The following is an 18,672-nucleotide window of genomic DNA, read 5'->3' as shown; positions in this document are numbered from 1 at the left end:
TGTCATGGTGTGCTTTTCATGTGGATGCTTTTAATTCTGTTCATTACATTATTTCTTGCATACCGGTACACTATTATATTATGTTCTGCATGTTTTAAATTGAGCAATTCTAATTACCGGTTAGATACTAATTCACCCCCCCCTCTCAGTATCTGTGGGATTCCTAACAGTTGGTATCAGAGCCTGGTCCTCTATTTTCAGAAGCCTAATAGCTTGAGGAAGATCTTGACACCAGTAAAGATAGAAAATCTGATGAAGCAACTTGAAGCAGCTCTTTTAGACTATGATGCAGAGAAATTGAAAAACATCAAACTAGAAGATGATCTAAAAGCAACTCAAGATATCATTTAGGCACTCCAAGAGAATCTTACTATTGCAAGAAAAAAGAGAAGAGAACTTTGTGAAAAGATGCAAAATTAAAATGATGAAAAGGAATCACTTAATGATATGTTAAGAAAGCTGAAACTAGAGAACATAACTACAAAGAATGAAATGCAGGATATGACTATGAGGTTTTGTAAAGAAATTGAGGATAGGAAGAAGAATGAAGAAGAATTGACCAGAAGACTAAGTGATGTAGCAAATGAGAACACAAGACCTAGCTATGAAAATGACATGTTGAAGATAGATCTGATGCATACTCAGAATGAATCCAATGAACTAATGAGACAGAAAGAAGTCTTAGAAAGAGAACTAGAAACTGCAAATCAACATAAAGAAAAATTCAAGAAAAGCTCAGAGGAACTTGGCACCTTGTTGAAGAATCAAAAACCTATAGGTGACACTTCTGGAATTGGCTTTAAAGTTGGAGAAAGCTCTGGTACTGCAAACACACAGGATCATAGCAAACCGGTAAGGCAACCTAATGCTTATAAATTCAATGGAAAATGCTTTAACTGTAATAAGTATGGTCATAAAGAAAATCAATGTAGATCTAGAAATTATCAGAATATCAACACACCTGCCGGTCAATGTTCTAAATGCAAAAAAGTTGGTCACAACTCTGAAAATTGCAGAATGAATGTGAGATGTTATGTTTGTGGAAGATTTGGACATTTATCTAATCAATGCAGAACACAAACCAGCATAGGTTATGGAAAAGCTATTCAAAAGAATAATGCAACTTGTTATGCATGTAAAAAGATTGGGCATATTGCAAAATTCTATAGAAGTAAAGGATCACCGACAGACAACAAAAGTTCTAGCTTGAAGGGTAAAGGAAAAGTTGAAGAGGTTAAGCAAGAATTCTCAAAACAATGGATTATAAAAGCTGATCTAAATATTGGGAATACTCCTCCACTGGTAGAACCAATCAATGCTTCACTGACAGGACAAAGTGATGCTTCACCGGGAGGACAGAGCAGTGCTCCACCAGCAGGAAGTTCTTCATCTAATTGAAGAAAGTTTCCTTGAGGGTTTGGCAATCTAATGACACGTGCTATTATTCCCTTGATTAGAGATGAGAAGTTGGAAATTACTTATTACTAGTAGACAATGTTAAGTGAATACTTAACCGACATGCATTTAATGTGGTAGATGACAAAATAACACTATAAATTTGAGGTTTTGGCTCCATTTCATTTCACCGAGATTTCAAACCTATGAAGAGCGCAAAGATTCTGAGCTAAGGCAAGAACACTTCAAGCAATCATCCATCCTAAAGGCAGTAAAAGGTATTTTATCATGGCATCCACCTCTGCACTTGAATATATAGAAAACCCTACTATTGTCAAAGTTATAAAAAGACCTAGGCCCATATTTCAATTAGTTCCTGAAGTAGTAAAGAAAGATGATACTCAGGTGCTTTTTCTCAAATTCCTAAGGGAGTTGTTTATGCTGAAGACCCCAGAATTTACATTCACTACAACATTGAGGAATTAGGAGATGAAGAGATTAAAACCATGTTTAAAATTGTCATATGTGATAACTCTGGAAATGTGAAACCAGAACATAAGATCATTGAAACCCTAGGATTTACAAAGATCCTTAGCATTCCTAAATTCCCCAAGGATGTGATTGTTAGGCCCAATATGGAAAGCTAATGTACTGAGAGGGGAGGGGTGAATCAGTACTTCAAAATTTTCTTCTATAATAACTTTACTGTTATGCAAAAATCGAATAGTGCAGTAACATAATATAAAGCTAAAACAAATAGATAACAATCATACATGATTCACTCCATAACACATATATTTTGGTTACACAGAAACTCTTGGTTAGAGAGAAAAAATGTGGTGGGGATGGCACCCACAACTTCACTATTGCAATAATAAAGAGTGCTTAGTTAGAGCTACATGTTTAGCAATTTCTGATAGCTTACCCTGTTAGGAGTAACAAGATCTGTTAGATCTACCTTGCTAAAGGATTTTACAACACTTTAAACTAAATGTTGCACCTGGTTAGAGGCTTTACAATTTATAGACTTGATTAGAGTCTTTTACCCTGTTAAAGGTTTCTCTTACAACTTCAGAATATAACAATAAATCATTACAAATATCTACAACTTTACATCTAGAATGTTATATCAGATTCTATGTGCTCAGAATAGATTACCTTGCTTATAACATACCTCGGTAACCCATATAGTAACTCAGTAAACCCTTCTGTTTACTCTATTCTTTGACTGTTATCTGAAATCCTTCTCAGTGACCTCTGTGTGTCTGTAACAGTCTTCTTACACTCGTGCACACACCTTTTAATTATTAACTCATGCTGTATAAATAGATCTCTTATGTCGGTGATCCATTCATTGCTTTGATCTTACAAGCATGTTTTATCGGATGAATAACCATGCAAAATATTTCATTGGCTAGATGACCTCAAAATCATACACAATCTTTAAGTGCAATTTCCAATGTGATAACGGTTAGATGTTCCTCGATCTTGTAACACGTTTTCATATGTATGTCTGGGTTCAATGAATCTAGTAACATGTTTCACTTGGTGTATATCAACTTGGTGTGTCATCTTTGCTGCTTGATAGACATGAAATGATACTCAGTAGACAGCTCAGTGTATACTACGTTCTGAGAATACTTTCTTCAATAATCGATTGGACTGTGCATACCGACTGAATATCTCAATAGAGATAACCGACTAGAGTATATAGAATAACTTTGAACATAAAACTAATGGCAACTTGATAAGTAGTAACAATCTCCCCTTTTGACATTAGTTGAGATGTTTGACAAAAACTACTTTCAAAGTTATAACTCAATAATCTATATACTTGCAAAATTTGACTATGCTGATAGTATATACAATAGTCAATGAAATAGTAAATCCAGATATACTCCCCTTATCAATATACTTTTACAAAACTCTGATTTTGCATGCTTGGTGATCAATGTTTTGTGTGTTGCTCTTGATCTTTTCTTACTGTCCTGTTCACTGCTCGGTTCAGTGCTCTTGGATACTCTGCTTGGTATACTCCCCCTGTATACTATACTCCTTTTGTTTGATACTTTGAATACTACACTCCCCCAATATTGTATCACTCCCCCTTTTTGACAAACATCAAAACTTAGTTACCATTTGGGGGTGGTAACTGGTCAAAAATAGATTTGTACTTGGTTCGTGCTTCGGTGAGAACAACAGAGAGTGCAATCTTTACACTGTCCATTAAAGAATTTTGTGCTTGAATATCAGCTAATAATGATATTAAGCCATCTAGAGTGCTTCCCTCTTGTGTAGTAGATAAGGAGGTGGCTCGGTTGATCTGTTCTTGGACAGATGAAAGATGAGGAAGGAATAATGTCTGAAGTGTCATTATGTCCATCCTGATCTTGTGTTCTTCATTTCTTAGGTCCAATTATTGAGCCATGAGCTATTGTAACCTTGTATAGAAATTCTGAACTGAATTTGGCTCTGTGGTCAACTTATTTGAGAGATCGGTGATCTCTTTCTCAATTGCCTCTATTTTATTCTTAATGTCTTTAATGAATAAAGAAAATGTGCATAGTTTGTGAAATAAATAAAGAATGTGCTTGAGTTGAGGAGTCAACTCAGTAATAAATTTGACAAGTTTAACTTTGCCAATAGCTATAGCTTTCTGTACCTCTTCTATCATTTTTGCAGTGAGCTCTTTGTCTTTTAGCTTGCTCAAATACTCTGATGCATATACTCCAGATGTCTCTATCTTTGTTAGGAGTTCATCCAGTTGAATGTGGATGGCTGCATCTGTTGACACTATAGCTTTAGGTAGCATGTCTATTAAGAGTTCTTTCACCTTTTGAAGTACCTTATTTTTCTTTTGAATCACCATTTGCTTTTCTTGTTTGGCCTTTGCTTTGCATAGTTCACCGAAATAAATGAGTGCTTGCCCCTTTAATTTTGATATATCTATATTGGGAAACACTATTGGTTTTGACAAATCAACTTTAAAACTGTGCTTTTTCATCTTCTTTTCTTTACCTTTTACCGATGGAACTAAGACAATGGCTTGTGAGGCTTGATGACCCTCAATAGGTTGCTCGGTAGAGGCAACACTTTGATCAGTTTCTTTAGCCTCTGTAGAGTCCTTTGGTGTCTCGGTACTCGGTGTCTCAGTTGCAGCTTTCTCAGTGCTAGAAGGTGCTTGAGATGTCTATTCTGTTAGGTCCCGAAGACAATTGAGAGGGAGGGGGTGAATCAATTGTCTAATGAATTTAAACCAAAAACCAATTAACCAACTTAATGCTTAATACTGGTAAACCAGTTAAGTGTGCCAGTAGATAGTGTTAATAGTAAATTGCTATACCGGTAGAGATTAATGCATGAAACATAAACATAGAGTCATCCACAACACATAACACCAATATTTTGTACGTGGAAGCCCTATAAGGGGAAAAACCATGGTGGGAAACCTTACCCACAATCAGATGATACTACTGCAGATAGTAAGTGTACATAAATGGGGTCTGCACATGTAGAAAGGCCAACAGCCTAGAGCTCACTGCTCAATCACAAAAATGGGAGTGACACTGACTACAGTTGGATGGTTAAATCCAATAAGAATGTACTGCACAAAATAGCATCTTCATATGCTAGATTCAGTACTGGTGTAATGCTAATATGCTTCTACAAAAACCTAGCTTCTCCTTCAAATGATGTCTTCATGTATACCTCTGCTTAATCTCTCATATACCTTCACACAATTCTTTTTCGCATTCCACATTCGATCTTACAATTAAGATTTTATATTTATACCATAACCTAAGACCAATTTTAGTAGGTCGGCTCTACAAGATATTACAATAAAAACATTTTACATACAATATAGTATCCGATGCAATAACTGATTAAACATGTTGGCTTAATGCATTTACAAAAATAATAAATCATCTTCATAGCGTGCCATGCTGATCTGGAAAAGATAAACCTGTCGGTGTAACCCTAGATAACCCTGGACCTATTTGCCAGTAAAAGAAAATATGCAAATATGAATATACCAATGATCAATTCTTCAAAAAAAAGTGTCCATACGATGTCTTCGACATTATCAAGTGTCTTCCATATCATTCCAGGTACCGGTGAACCATATACCAGTAACTATGCAATAGTTACTTGCTTTCCGGTGAATGTTGTTGGATCTCCAAAGTGCTAGTGTTTTAGTAGGTATTGACATCAATGACAAAACCATACCAAAATACCAACAATCTCCCCCTTTGGCATTGATGGCAACACAAGATGGAAAAACCATCAAATTGCCAAAACAGAAATGCCAAATAACAAAAACCAACATTCTCCTTTAAACAACAATTTCTCCCCCTGGGAGCAACATGAGTTTATCCAAAGATTAATCTTTAATACCAATCTCTCCTCAAAAGATAATGTGTTTTTCCATAGATATATCTCCCCCTTTAACATCAAATGCCAAAGTTACAAAAATCAAGTTCATACAAAATACCAACTACTCCCCCTGAGAAGTAGCTTCCTCATCAAAGACCGGAGTAAAAGATTTGTCTTTCTATTCTGTCGGTTGATGACAATCATCAACTGTCTAAGTCTCTACCAGTGGTGGTATGACTCCAAGCTGATCTCTGAGATATTCAAAGGTCTCCTTAGGCAAAGGTTTTGTGAAAATATCTACAATTGTTCTTTAGTATTCACATAAACTAGTTTTATCTCTTTTTCTTCAACTTTTTCCCTTAGAAAATTTAGTTTGATAGAAACATGTTTTGTTGTAGAATGTAATACCGGATTCTTAGATATATCAATTACTATAGTGTTATCACAATATATAGTAATGGGTTCCTTGCATTTTACCTTTATGTCTTTCAACGTTTGCTTAAGTCATAGTACCTATGTACAGTTAGTTGCTACTACAACATATTCTGATTCTACTATTGATAAAGATGCACAACTCTATTTCTTACTCAACCAAGAAACTAATCTTTTTCCAAGAAAGAATGCTCCTCCAGTGGTGCTTTTTCTATCATCCACATCTCCTACCCAATTTGCATCTGTGTATGCACATAGGTCAAAATTTTCATCTCTAGGATACCATAATCTAAGATTTGTTGTGCCTTGTAAGTACCGGAAAATCCTTTTTACTGCTGATTCATGATTTTCCTTAGGATTACTTTGAAATCTAGAAACAATACATATTGCATTCATAATATCAGGCCTGGTTTGTGTTAAATACAGTAAACCTCCTATCATAGATTTGTATCTAGTTGGATTAACAGGTGTAGATTCATCCCTTTGAGATAATTTGTCATTTGTAGTCATAGGTGTGCTTACCGGTTTAGAGTTATCCATCCCAAATTTCTTTAGTAATTCTTTCAAGTACTTGGATTGACTCAAAAATATACCTTTATCAGTCTGTGAAATCTGCAATCCTAAAAAGAATTTTATTTCTCCAATCATAGACATTTCAAATTCTTGCTGCATTTTAATAGAAAATTCCTTACATAATCCATCTTCTCCTCCAAAGATTATATCATCAACAAATACTTCAATAATCAAGATGTCATTATTAGTTATTTTGTAATATAAATTGCTATCTGCATTTCCTTTAGTAAAACCAATCTTTAAAAGATACTTATCCAACCTTGCATACCAAGCTCTTGGGGCTTGTTTTAATCCATACAGAGCTTTTCTTAACCTGCAAACCATATCATTGTCATTTGTCAAAGAAAATCCATCAAGTTGTTCAATATATACTTCCTCTTCAAGATCTCCATTCAAAAATGCACATTTAATATCCATTTGATAAACTTTGTATTCCTTGTGAGCTGCAAAAGCCAAGAATAATCTGATTGCCTCAATTTTGGCTGTCGGTGCAAAGGTTTCATTGTAATCAACTCCTTCTTTTTGAGAATATCCCTTACACACTAGTCTTGCTTTATTTCTGACAACCTTGCCATCTTCATTAAGTTTGTTTCTAAATACCCATTTGGTTCCAATTACATTTTTATCTTTAGGTCAGGGAACTAATGTCCAAGTATTATTTTTCTCAATTTGGCCTAATTCTTCTTCCATAGCTTTAATCCAAAATTTATCTTCACATGCCTCATTGATAGATGATGGTTCAATTTGAGAAATAAGACATACCTCTTCATTTGCCAATCTTCCTCTTGTCATAACTCCTTTAAATTTGTTTCCAATTATCTAATCTTCAGAATGACTCAATCTTACATACTGGGGTGTCTTAGTTTGCTGTTGTTCTTCAATTACTATGGAATTCTCTAATGATACCAGGGTAACTGGATCTTCATTCTGTACCAGTGGATTTGGTGTAGGTTCATTTGTCACAATTTCTGTTACCAGTTCAGAGTCTATATACCTTGAAGTTCCTCTGAATTGTTCATCAATCTTTACATTTGTACTCTCAACAATTTTTTGCAATCTCTTATTAAAACATCTATATGCCTTGCTCTTAGATGAATAACCAAGAAATATTCCTTCATCACTTCTAGGATCAAATTTTCCAATATACTCATCTCTTCTAATATAACATTTACTTCCAAAAATTCTGAAATACTTAAGGGTAGGAGTATTACCAAACCATAGTTCATGAGGAGTCTTACCAGTTTCAACTTTGATGTGAACTTTGTTGAATGTATAGATAGTAGTGTTGACTGCTTCTCTCCAATACATGTGGTAGATTTGCTTCAGATAACATACTTCTTGTTGCATCCAAGATAGTTCTGTTTTTCCTTTCAACAACTCCATTCTGATGTGGTGTCCGAGGTGCTGATAACTGTCTTCTAATTCCATTCACTTCACAGAATGTATTAAAGTCCTTAGATGTGAATTCTCCTCCTTGATCTGATCTTAAACATTTGATTTTCTTACCGGTTTCATTCTCAACCATTGCTTTGAACAGTTTGAACTTTCCAAGTGCTTCTGATTTTTCTCTAAGAAAAGTAACCCAGCACATTCTAGAATAATCATCAATAATTAGCATGAAATATCTATCACCTTGTAAGCTTTTAGTTCTAGCTGGACCACATAATTCAGTGTGAATCAAATCAAGAACATTATTGGATTTTTTTGGAATACTTTTGAAACTAGCTCTATCCTGTTTTCCAGATTGACATTCCTTACAAATTGTATTCTAAGGTTTCACAATTTTAGGTAGATCTCTAACTACCTTAGAAGTACTGATCTTTACCATGCAATCAAAGTTTACATGACATAGTCTCTGATGCCATAACCAACTTTCATCTATATGTGCAATTAAGCATGCCTTTTCACTATTATTCAAATGAAAGATATTACCTCTAGTCTGATTACCGGTTGCAATTTCCAAACCAGTTCTATTCATGATTTTGCATTTTCCATTTTTAAATTGTAACTAAAATACTTTCTCAACTAATTGACCAACACTTAAAAGATTATGCTTTAATCCTTCAACATAGTAGACATTGTCAGTGTTATGCTTACCATCAAGAGATATTAAACCCTTACCTTTGATTGAACAGGCTTTGTCATCTCCAAATCTTACTAAACCTCCATTGTATTCTTGAAAGTTCAAGAATTTACCTTTGTCTCTTGTCATGTGATGTGAGCATCCTGAGTCAATGATCCATTCATCCTTTGCTTCAACTTTGGCTGCTAGGGCTTGTTCTACTGGTTGAGCAGTAGGTGTCAGTTGATCTTCTGTTATAGCAACAAAAACCCATCCATTGTCTGTTGGATCCTCATCAGAATCATCAGTCACACCTTCATCAACAATGTAATAGGATTTGTCTTTGTTTTTCTTAAATTTGTATCTCTGATATTCAGGATTAGGCTTGTATGTTCTTCTAGCTTCTTCTCTTAGTCTAGCATGTCTATCAGGGCATCTCAAAGCCATATGACCAATCTTATTGTAGTTAAAACATTTAAAGGGTGCTTTACCTTCATACTTACTTCCAACTAGACCTTTTGGCATTTTTCTTGCAAATAGTGCTTCAAGTTCTTCAAGCTCTTCATTCTCCTTCTTGGTTTCTTCAAGTTCTCTTGCATAAAAGGCTTTCCAGTCTGATTTGTCAAATGATGGAGTAGATGATGTTGATGCTTTAAAGGCCAAATTAGTTTTTATAGTAGCAACAGGACCAAATTCCTCAATTTCAAAGGCGGAAAGTTTTCCAATCAATGTATCCCTAGTTACTGATGTATTAGGCATTGTTCTCAACTCATTTATAGTAGTAACCTTCATTTTATATGCCGGTGGCAATCCTCTTAAGATTTTTGAAACAATTTCATCCTCACTCAAGGTTCCTCCACAACATTTAATACCCAAAACAATTTCATTTACTCTTTCCATAAAAGCAGAAATCCTTTCATCTTCTTCCATTTTCAGATGTTCATACCTGACTCAGAAGCTTTCAAGTTTTGCAATCTTGGCTATGGAATCTCCTTCATTTAGTGTTTCCAAATGATCCCAAATAGCTTTAACAATAGACCTATCTGATAATCCCATGATTTGTTGATCTGATAATGCGCTCAGAAGTGCTTCTCTTGCTTTGCAATCATTCTCTTCATCTTTAGCTAAGGTAGTTGGAGCAGTCTGACCAGCTATAGCAGTAGTATAACCATTCTTTGTAACTTCCCCGATGTCTTTACCGATGCAATTCAGATGTGTCTCCATACTGATATTCCATATCCCATAGTTGGTTCCATCAAGTTTAGGATTGTCCTTCCTAAAATAATTAGTAGACATTGGATCTCCTCAAGTTGTTAAACTTCTGCAAAAGAGGACTAGGCTCTGATACCAATTGTTAGGTCCTGGAGACAACTGAGAGGGGGGGGGGGTGAATTAGTTGTCTAATGAATTTAAACTAAAAACCAATTAACCAACTTAATGCTTAATACCAGTAAACCAGTTAATTGTGTCGATAGACAATGTTAATAGTAAATTGCTATACCGGTAGAGATTAATGCATGAAACATAAACATAGAGTCATCCACAACACATAACACCAATATTTTGTATGTGGAAACCCTATAAGGGGAAAAACCATGGTGGGAAACCTTACCCACAATTAGATGATACTACTACAAATAGTAAGTGTACATAAATGGGGTTGGCACATGCAAAAAGGCCAACAGCCTAGAGCTCACTGCTCAATCACAAAAATGGGAGTGACACTGACTACAGTTGGATGGTTAAATCCAATAAGAATGTACTACACAAAATAGCATCTTCATATGCTGGATTCAGTACTGGTGTAATGCTGATATGCTTCTACAAAAACCTACCTTCTCCTTCAAATGATGTCTTTGTGTATACCTCTGCTTAATCTCACATATACCTTCACACAATTCTTTTTCGCATTCCACATTTGATCTTACAATTAAGATCTTATATTTATACCATAACCTAAGGCCAATTTTAGGAGGTCGGCTCTACAAGATATTACAATAAAAACATTTTACATACAATATAGTATCCGATGCAATAACCGATTAAACATGTCGGCTTAATGCATTTACAACAATAATAAATCATCTTCATAGTGTGCCATGCTTATCTGGAAAAGATAAACCTATCGGTGTAACCCTAGATAACCCTAGACCTATTTGCCGGCAAAAGCAAATATGCAAATATGAATATACCAATGATCAATTCTTCAAAACAAAGTGTCCATACGATGTCTTTGACATTATCAAGTGTCTTCCATATCATTCCAGGTACCAGTGAACATTATAGCCTGTCGGTGAACCATATACCAGTGACTATGCAATAGTTGCTTGCCGGTGAATGTTGCTGGATCTCCAAAGTGCTAGTGTTTCAGTAGGTGTTGACATCAATGACAAAACCATACCAAAATACCAACATGTTCTTGAGTAGTACCTTCTCCTATTGTAGACTTGTGGCCTTTGGTGCCTTGCTCTGTGTCCTGAGGGGTTTCGGCTGAGACAGGCTATTTGACCGGTGGATAAGGCTGAACTTGTTCCAAGACTGATTCACTAGATACAAGTTTTGTATATGCATTGCCTTCTATCATTTCCTATTCCGGTGCCTCTATATCCATGACATCTTAATCTATTTGAATGGTGTCAGCAACGTCTTGCTTGGTAACATCAAGATCTTGGTCGGTGACATCAACAATTTCAACTGTAGCTTGCTCACCAGCATCCTTGACTTTAAAGATTTCCTACCATTTTGCTTTTGTCTCTTTTTCAACTTCAATATACAGCCCATTCATCAATTTTAAGGCTCTCTGTTTGACAAGAAACTTTGAGTTGTAGGTTGTTAGATGTTCTTTTATTTCAGCTATTGACATGTCAGGAAAGAGATGAACTAGACTTCTTTCTTTGATCCATTTCTCTGAGTCCATTGCATACTTCCACCTATTATCAATATACAAATAGAGTTCATTTGGAAGTGACTTAGCTAGTTCCAATGGAGCTAACCAGAATTTTAGAAGTGTGCAAATGAAAGCTTCTTCAATTTGTCTCTTCTCATCATTATTTCTGGTTTCATATTTAACATATCTAAATGATCCAAATCCTCCATATTCTTTCAGATTAGCACAGAAGTTTTCAACACTATGTACATTTACCTTCTTGCCTTTGACAATTTGAAATTTGCTTGCATCCTCTGATTCAGTATCACTAGACTCTTTTGCCAAAATGAGTCTTCGAGTAGATTTCGTGTAGGTATTTGTTACCTTGGGAACAATAACACTCTTTTTTTTCTTACTCGATGAAGCTATTGATGCTCTTGTGTTAGGATGCTTTGGAGGTGGAGTCGGTGAGGCCTTTGATGTGTCCTGTTTCTTTCTCTTCAACACTTTTCCCTTAGGCAATTCGGTGCTCAATGTTATAGCTACCTCTTGGGCTTTAGATTCCTCTTCAATAATGGCAATGGTGCCTTTGATAGGTGTAGAGGAAGAGTCTTCTCCGAATTTCTCCAATAATGCCTTTATCATCTTTGTTGCCTTTCTTGTAGCTTTGGGTACTACAATGCTCATTTTTACTTTTTCCTTTACTTCCTCATAGGTTCCATACCTCAGCTCAGTAGCATGTCTTGGTAATGTAAGAAATGCATCAATTTGTTGTTGTGTGATGTCAAAATCAATCTCGTAACCCATCGGTGACAAAGATTGATTTCTTGGTTCCACAACATTCACATAACAATAATCAGTGTCAACTTCAAAACATATGTCATTTTTGTATTTCTCCACTAGCTAGGGTGGAATCCTATACCTATTATGAATTTTTTCTTGAAATTTACTGAAGTAATCATCCAAAATATCATTGAAATTATCACTTAACTTCTTGATGAAGTCATTGATTTGATGGGTGATTGGTCGGTGTAGCTCCTAAACAACTTTACCGACTGATGGAAAGAATTTTTTAAAATAGAAAAACATGCATACAAGTAATGATCCAAACTTTAATGTATTAGCCAAGTTGTTTTTCTTCAGCTTCCTCATGGTGTTCAGATTCTCAAATAGGTTCTTTAGCAACACCTCACATAGATCAATTTTCATTCCCTTTTTCACAATTTTGTATGCTAGGTCTACTACTGCACAGGGTACACTATTTTCCCTTGCTGATTGGAAGAAACATTAACCTATTACTCTTATGGCAAATTTTAGTTCTTCATCTGTGACATTGTTCAATTTTAATCCTCTGCAATCTAATTCCACTCTAGTTAAACTGATCAATTCCTTTTGTGATATCATCTTTTGGGCTCGAGCATGATCATAAATGGGGTAACAGGTAATCAGATGAATGATTTCCTTGGTAATCTTAAATGGTTTCTCTTCTAGCCACATGAAATCATCGTTAACTCTGCTCAGAACAAACTTGACCCACTGGGGTTTGAACACATTGGGATAGGTTAGGGCTTCAGTCAATCCCCTTATCTTGATGTGCTCATACTTGCTATTTAATTTACCATATGTGCATAATTCATCATAGGTGTCTTTAATTTCAACATGACCGAGTTCTTCAACATGACATTTGGTGAAGAATCTCACATCCTCGACTAACAACACTCTATCCGAGATGAGTGAAAAAGCGGTTTTGTCATCCGGTTCAGATGCAACTTTGGGAGTCAAAGAGTATTTTAGTGAGGGCTTCTCTACATTCTTGACAACAATGGGATCTTGGATCTTAGGCACCATTTTAGATTTCAGATAAAAGCTAACAAAGGATCCTTAGGGTTTCAGGATTTCAAATGGCAGACGCTTCACACTTAGCAAATAATAGCAACTTGATAAGGTCGGTAAACCAGCTTAAACCAACTTAACAATGCATTGAGATTGATGTAAATACCTTGAATTTGCTTTGTAGGAGGTTTGATTGCCTTAGATTCGCTTTGCTCTGCTCTCTCGAAAACATAGTGAGTTGAAAATGACTATGAAAATGCTTTTAAGTACACAATATGCCTTATCGGGCTCCATGCAGGTTAGGTCAAAAACATTAAATGCACTCGGTTCCACTTAACTTTCTTTCCTTTTTCTACTTTAATCGAGTAACCAAACATCCTTCATTCACCGACTTGATAGGCTTCCTATATTCACCGACTTGATAGGTTTCCTGTAAAGTACTTCAAAAGACTTTGATAGAATTTCAAACTTACTATTACATCTTAATTATGCAGATTTGAATTAAGTACATGATAAAATAGGAACTGTTAAGATTTAACCTTGATAGAATGCAGTCCCTTCATACCTTTACTGATTAATTTGGAATAGGAGCACCTAACTCGGTAGGTAAGGTGCTTTCTTCATTTGACACAATTTCCTTCTTTTTCCAAATCATCTTTAATTTGTCTTTTATTTTCTCAATGTCTTTTCTAGGTTGATCTCTGCAATCTCCAGCTAAGTGTCTGACTTTGTGACAATGAAAACATGCCATACTAGGATTTCTCCATGATCTTCAGTTGTACATCACAAACCTCATAAAATAGTTGGCACTTATATGTCCATATCTTCTACAACATTCATACCATATCCTTGTATTGTAATCCCATGGTACTGTAGAATATTGTCGATAAGGATTTGTGAGTTCGGTAACCTCTAGCATTTGCTCGGTGTGCATACCACATATAGTTCTTTTGCTTAAGCCAACACTTCTCGGTGCTATGTCCATATCTATTGCAGTTTTTACAAAACCCTTTGAATTTTTCCTTCTGATAATTGTTTACAGACTTTGTCCTACATTGTTTAAATGTGTGACCATATTTATTGCAATTGTAAAAATAATCGTTGGACTTAGTGACATTCATTTGCTTACCTTTTCTAATTTGACACAAGTTGGCAATGCGACCTTGATTTCCACAGTAGTTGCAAATAAGCTTCTTTCTTTTGATGTTGATCTTGTTTCCAGCTTGCTTTGATGATTCTCCTCTCTCGATAGTATGAATTCCCTTTTTGGTAGAGTCTTTTCCTTTGTAACCGAGTCCTGCATCTTTGTTGGGTCTTCTTGTATTCAGTTGCTCATCCAACATCGTTGATGCTTCATAACTCTTCTTCAGTGTTTCTTTGGATTTCTTCTTTGTTTCAAGTTCATCGATCAACCTTGATACTTCAAGTTTCAATGCTTGATTCCCATCATCCTTCAGATTTGCTTCATGATGTGCATAACCTAGTTGATCTAACAAATTTTGTTGAATTCCAGTCAACCTTGTGATTTCATCATTCTTATCAGATACTAAGACTTCAAGTTGTTGTTTCTCTCTTTGTAGATCTCTTACTTTATCCTCGACTGTCCTTAATGCATCAAGATTTTTAGTCATCTCTGTGTTCAAATGTTCATGTTCTCTTTTCATTTCTTTTAGTTGATCAGCTAGTGCTTTTTTCTTTTCTCTCAATACTTCAATCATTTCTTCAGTTTCTTCAAATATGTTGTTCTTAGATGATGTCTCAATTTGTTCCACTAACTCTTGAGAGTCCTGCAAATCATCAGATAATCTTCTTCTTACTTTAAGAGATTTTTGCAGTTGCCTTTGCATGTCTGCAATCACTTGATTAGCATGATCTAGCTCTTCTTGCAGATACACAATCCTCCGAGATTGTTTATAGCCTTCCATTGATAAAATCTTTCTCTTTAGGCAGTTAAACCCTTTTCCAAGATTGAAGCTCTGATACCAATTGTTAGGCCCAATATGGAAAGCTAATGTACTGAGAGGAGAGGGGTGAATCAGTACTTCAAAATTTTCTTCTATAATAACTTTACTGTTATGCAAAAACTGAATAGTGCAGTAACATAGTATAAAGCTAAAACAAATAGATAACAATCATACATGATTCACTCCATAACACATATATTTTGGTTACGCAAAAACTCTTGGTTAGAGAGAAAAACTGTGGTGGGGATGGCACCCACAACTTCACTACTGCAATAATAAAGAGTGCTCGGTTAGAGCTACATGTTTAGCTATTTCTGATAGCTTACCCTATTAGGAGTAACAAGATCTGCTAGATCTACCTTGCTAAAGGATTTTACAACACTTTAAACTAAATGTTGCACCTGGTTAGAGGCTTTACAATTTATAGACTTGATTAGTCTTTTACCCTATTAAAGGTTTCTCTTACAACTTCATAATATTACAATAAATCATAACAAATATCTGCAACTTTACATCTGGAATGTTATATCAGATTCTATGTGCTCAGAATAGATTACCTTGCTTATAACATACCTCGGTAACCCATATAGTAACTCAGTAAACCCTTCTGTTTACTCTGTTCTTTGACTGTTATCTGAAATCCTTCTCAGTGACCTCTATGTGTCTGTAACAGTCTTCTTACACTCATGCACACACCTTTTAATTATTAACTCATGCTATATAAATAGATCTCTTATGTCGATGATCCATTCATTGCTTTGATCTTACAAGCATGTTTTATCGAATGAATAACCATGCAAAATATTTCATTGGTTAGATGACCTCAAAATCATACACAATCTTTAAGTGCAATTTCCAATGTCATAATGGTTAGATGTTCCTCGATCTTATAACATGTTTTCATATGTATGTCTAGGTTCAATGAATCTGGTAACACATTTCACTTGGTGTATATCAACTCGGTGTGTCATCTTTGCTGCTTGGTAGACATGAAATGATACTTGATAGATAGCTCGGTGTATACTATGTTCTGAGACTACTTTCTTCAATAACCGACTGGATATCTTGGTAGAGATAACCGACTAGAGTATATAGAATAACTTTGAACATAAAACTAATGGCAACTTGATAAATAGTAATAGTGATTAGGATAGTCTTAAGCAGGGTACATGGTGAATTTTTCTAGTTAGATGCAATTCATAAAATCACCAAGGAAGCTGTGAAAGTTGTCACAGGGTTACCGACCACCGGTAAAAGGCTAGACAAAACTAAGAAGGTTTCCAATGACCTAGTTACTCAGTTAACTAGTGCCACATCTGATAAAAGGTCCTTAAGAGTCAATGATGTAATAGATACTAATGTAAGATTTATCAGCATGATATTAGGATATAAGGCAACTCATGCAAATAGACTCAATTCAGTATCAAGTCTTTGCATTAAGAGTTCTTATGACATGGTCATAGATAATGCAAAGATTGATGTATGCGAGTGGTTGAAGGACAAATTAATTGACAACTTAGGCAAGATTAAGAAGGACAAGAAAGGAACTTTCAGGTTTGGAAATCTACTAGTATGTCTGATGCTACATATAACCAAACAGGTTCCCGGTATAGGCTACAAAGAACTTGGATATGATATACCGGTAGGTAAACAACTAACAGAACTATTCAATAATATGGGAGAAGATAAGGAAAACAGCATTCATGATTTCTTTCAAGCACTTAAGGCCAAAATGAAGAAAAGAATTAGATTATCACAAAAGATTGTTGACAAATATAAGGATGAAATATGCTTTGTAATCAAGAAGGATGAGATCTGGATGGAAGCAGTCATCCCTAGGACAGTTTGGGTAATAGAGATGGGCTACGAAATAGATGATCATATAATTGAAACTTATGCTAAAGCACTTCTGGAAGCCCTAAAGAACCTAAGGAAGAAGTATTTGGTATTGCAGAAACTATTGAAAGACAAATACAATCTAAGAAAAGAGTGAAAAAGGTTGAGGCAGTTATAAGAAAAGGTTCTAGGCAAGCAAAGGAAATCAAGGATAAAGTAATGGAACAAACCAGTATAATAGAAGATGAGTTAGCAACTCGACAACCTGAAACTCACCTATCACCAATAGGCACATCTTCAGAGAATGACATGCTTGCAAATTTCAAGAGAGTTGTAAGGAAAAGAGATCCCTCACCGGCAACCACACCCTCACCTAGGAGGACAAGACAAAAACAAGAAGCAGTGAGATCTCCGGTAAGAAAGGCTACACCAAAGAAGAAGAAACAGACACCCAAGAAGAAGAAGAGGACAAATAAGGACTTGGCCCCTCTTGACATACTATTGAATGAAATTACAGAGGAAGGAAAATTAAAGAATATAGAGAAACTATATGACACTCTGACATCAGATGAAAAAGAACAAGTAGAAAATAGTGTTATATTGCATATGGACATGTATAAGAAATTTTTTATGGAAGTTGTAGATGAAGTACTAGATGAACTATTCAAAAGATTGGAAGCAAGGAGACAAGCAGTAATAGAAATTGACAAGAAAATCAAGATAGAAAAGCTACTTGCTGTATATCCAGTGAATTCACCCAAAGAAATTGATGACTTAATTGCTAAAGCCAACTAGCTAGTTTTTTCTACTGCACACCAGCACATTGCTTTAATGGTTGGAAGAGTTAATGAGGTGACTGAGGAGATAGAAAAGGCATGGGACATTTTCCTAGTAGAAAAAGAAAAACAGGAGGAATACCGGAACCCCAAACCAATAAAGGTATATCATAAGGAAAGAGACGAGGGTAAAGGAAAGGTTGGTGGACCTCCAAGTATAAAAGTTAAAGATAACTTATCCCCACCGCCTCCTTCTACATCACCGATAAAAACTATAGAAGATCAACCGGTAGTTGAAAGTATGGATGTAAAGGATATTAATCCTAATCCTAAAGTCTTATATTTAGTGGATGTTGATACTCAAAAGATCAACATTGTGGTAGACAAAGATACAGCTGATAAGACTGACATGGCTAGTGAGCCTCCGGTAGATGAGCAAACTGAAAACACACAAGAGAAACTGGCAGATATCAAAAAGCAATATGTAGAGACTCAGACTCGGACTAAGATAATGCAACAAATAGAGAAACAAACAGAGCAAAAGGCTTTGGAACAGGAACA

Source organism: Cryptomeria japonica, chromosome 9 (assembly GCF_030272615.1).
Source record: "Cryptomeria japonica chromosome 9, Sugi_1.0, whole genome shotgun sequence".
Lineage (NCBI taxonomy): Eukaryota > Viridiplantae > Streptophyta > Pinopsida > Cupressales > Cupressaceae > Cryptomeria > Cryptomeria japonica.
Note: the sequence above shows the minus strand (reverse complement) of the source record.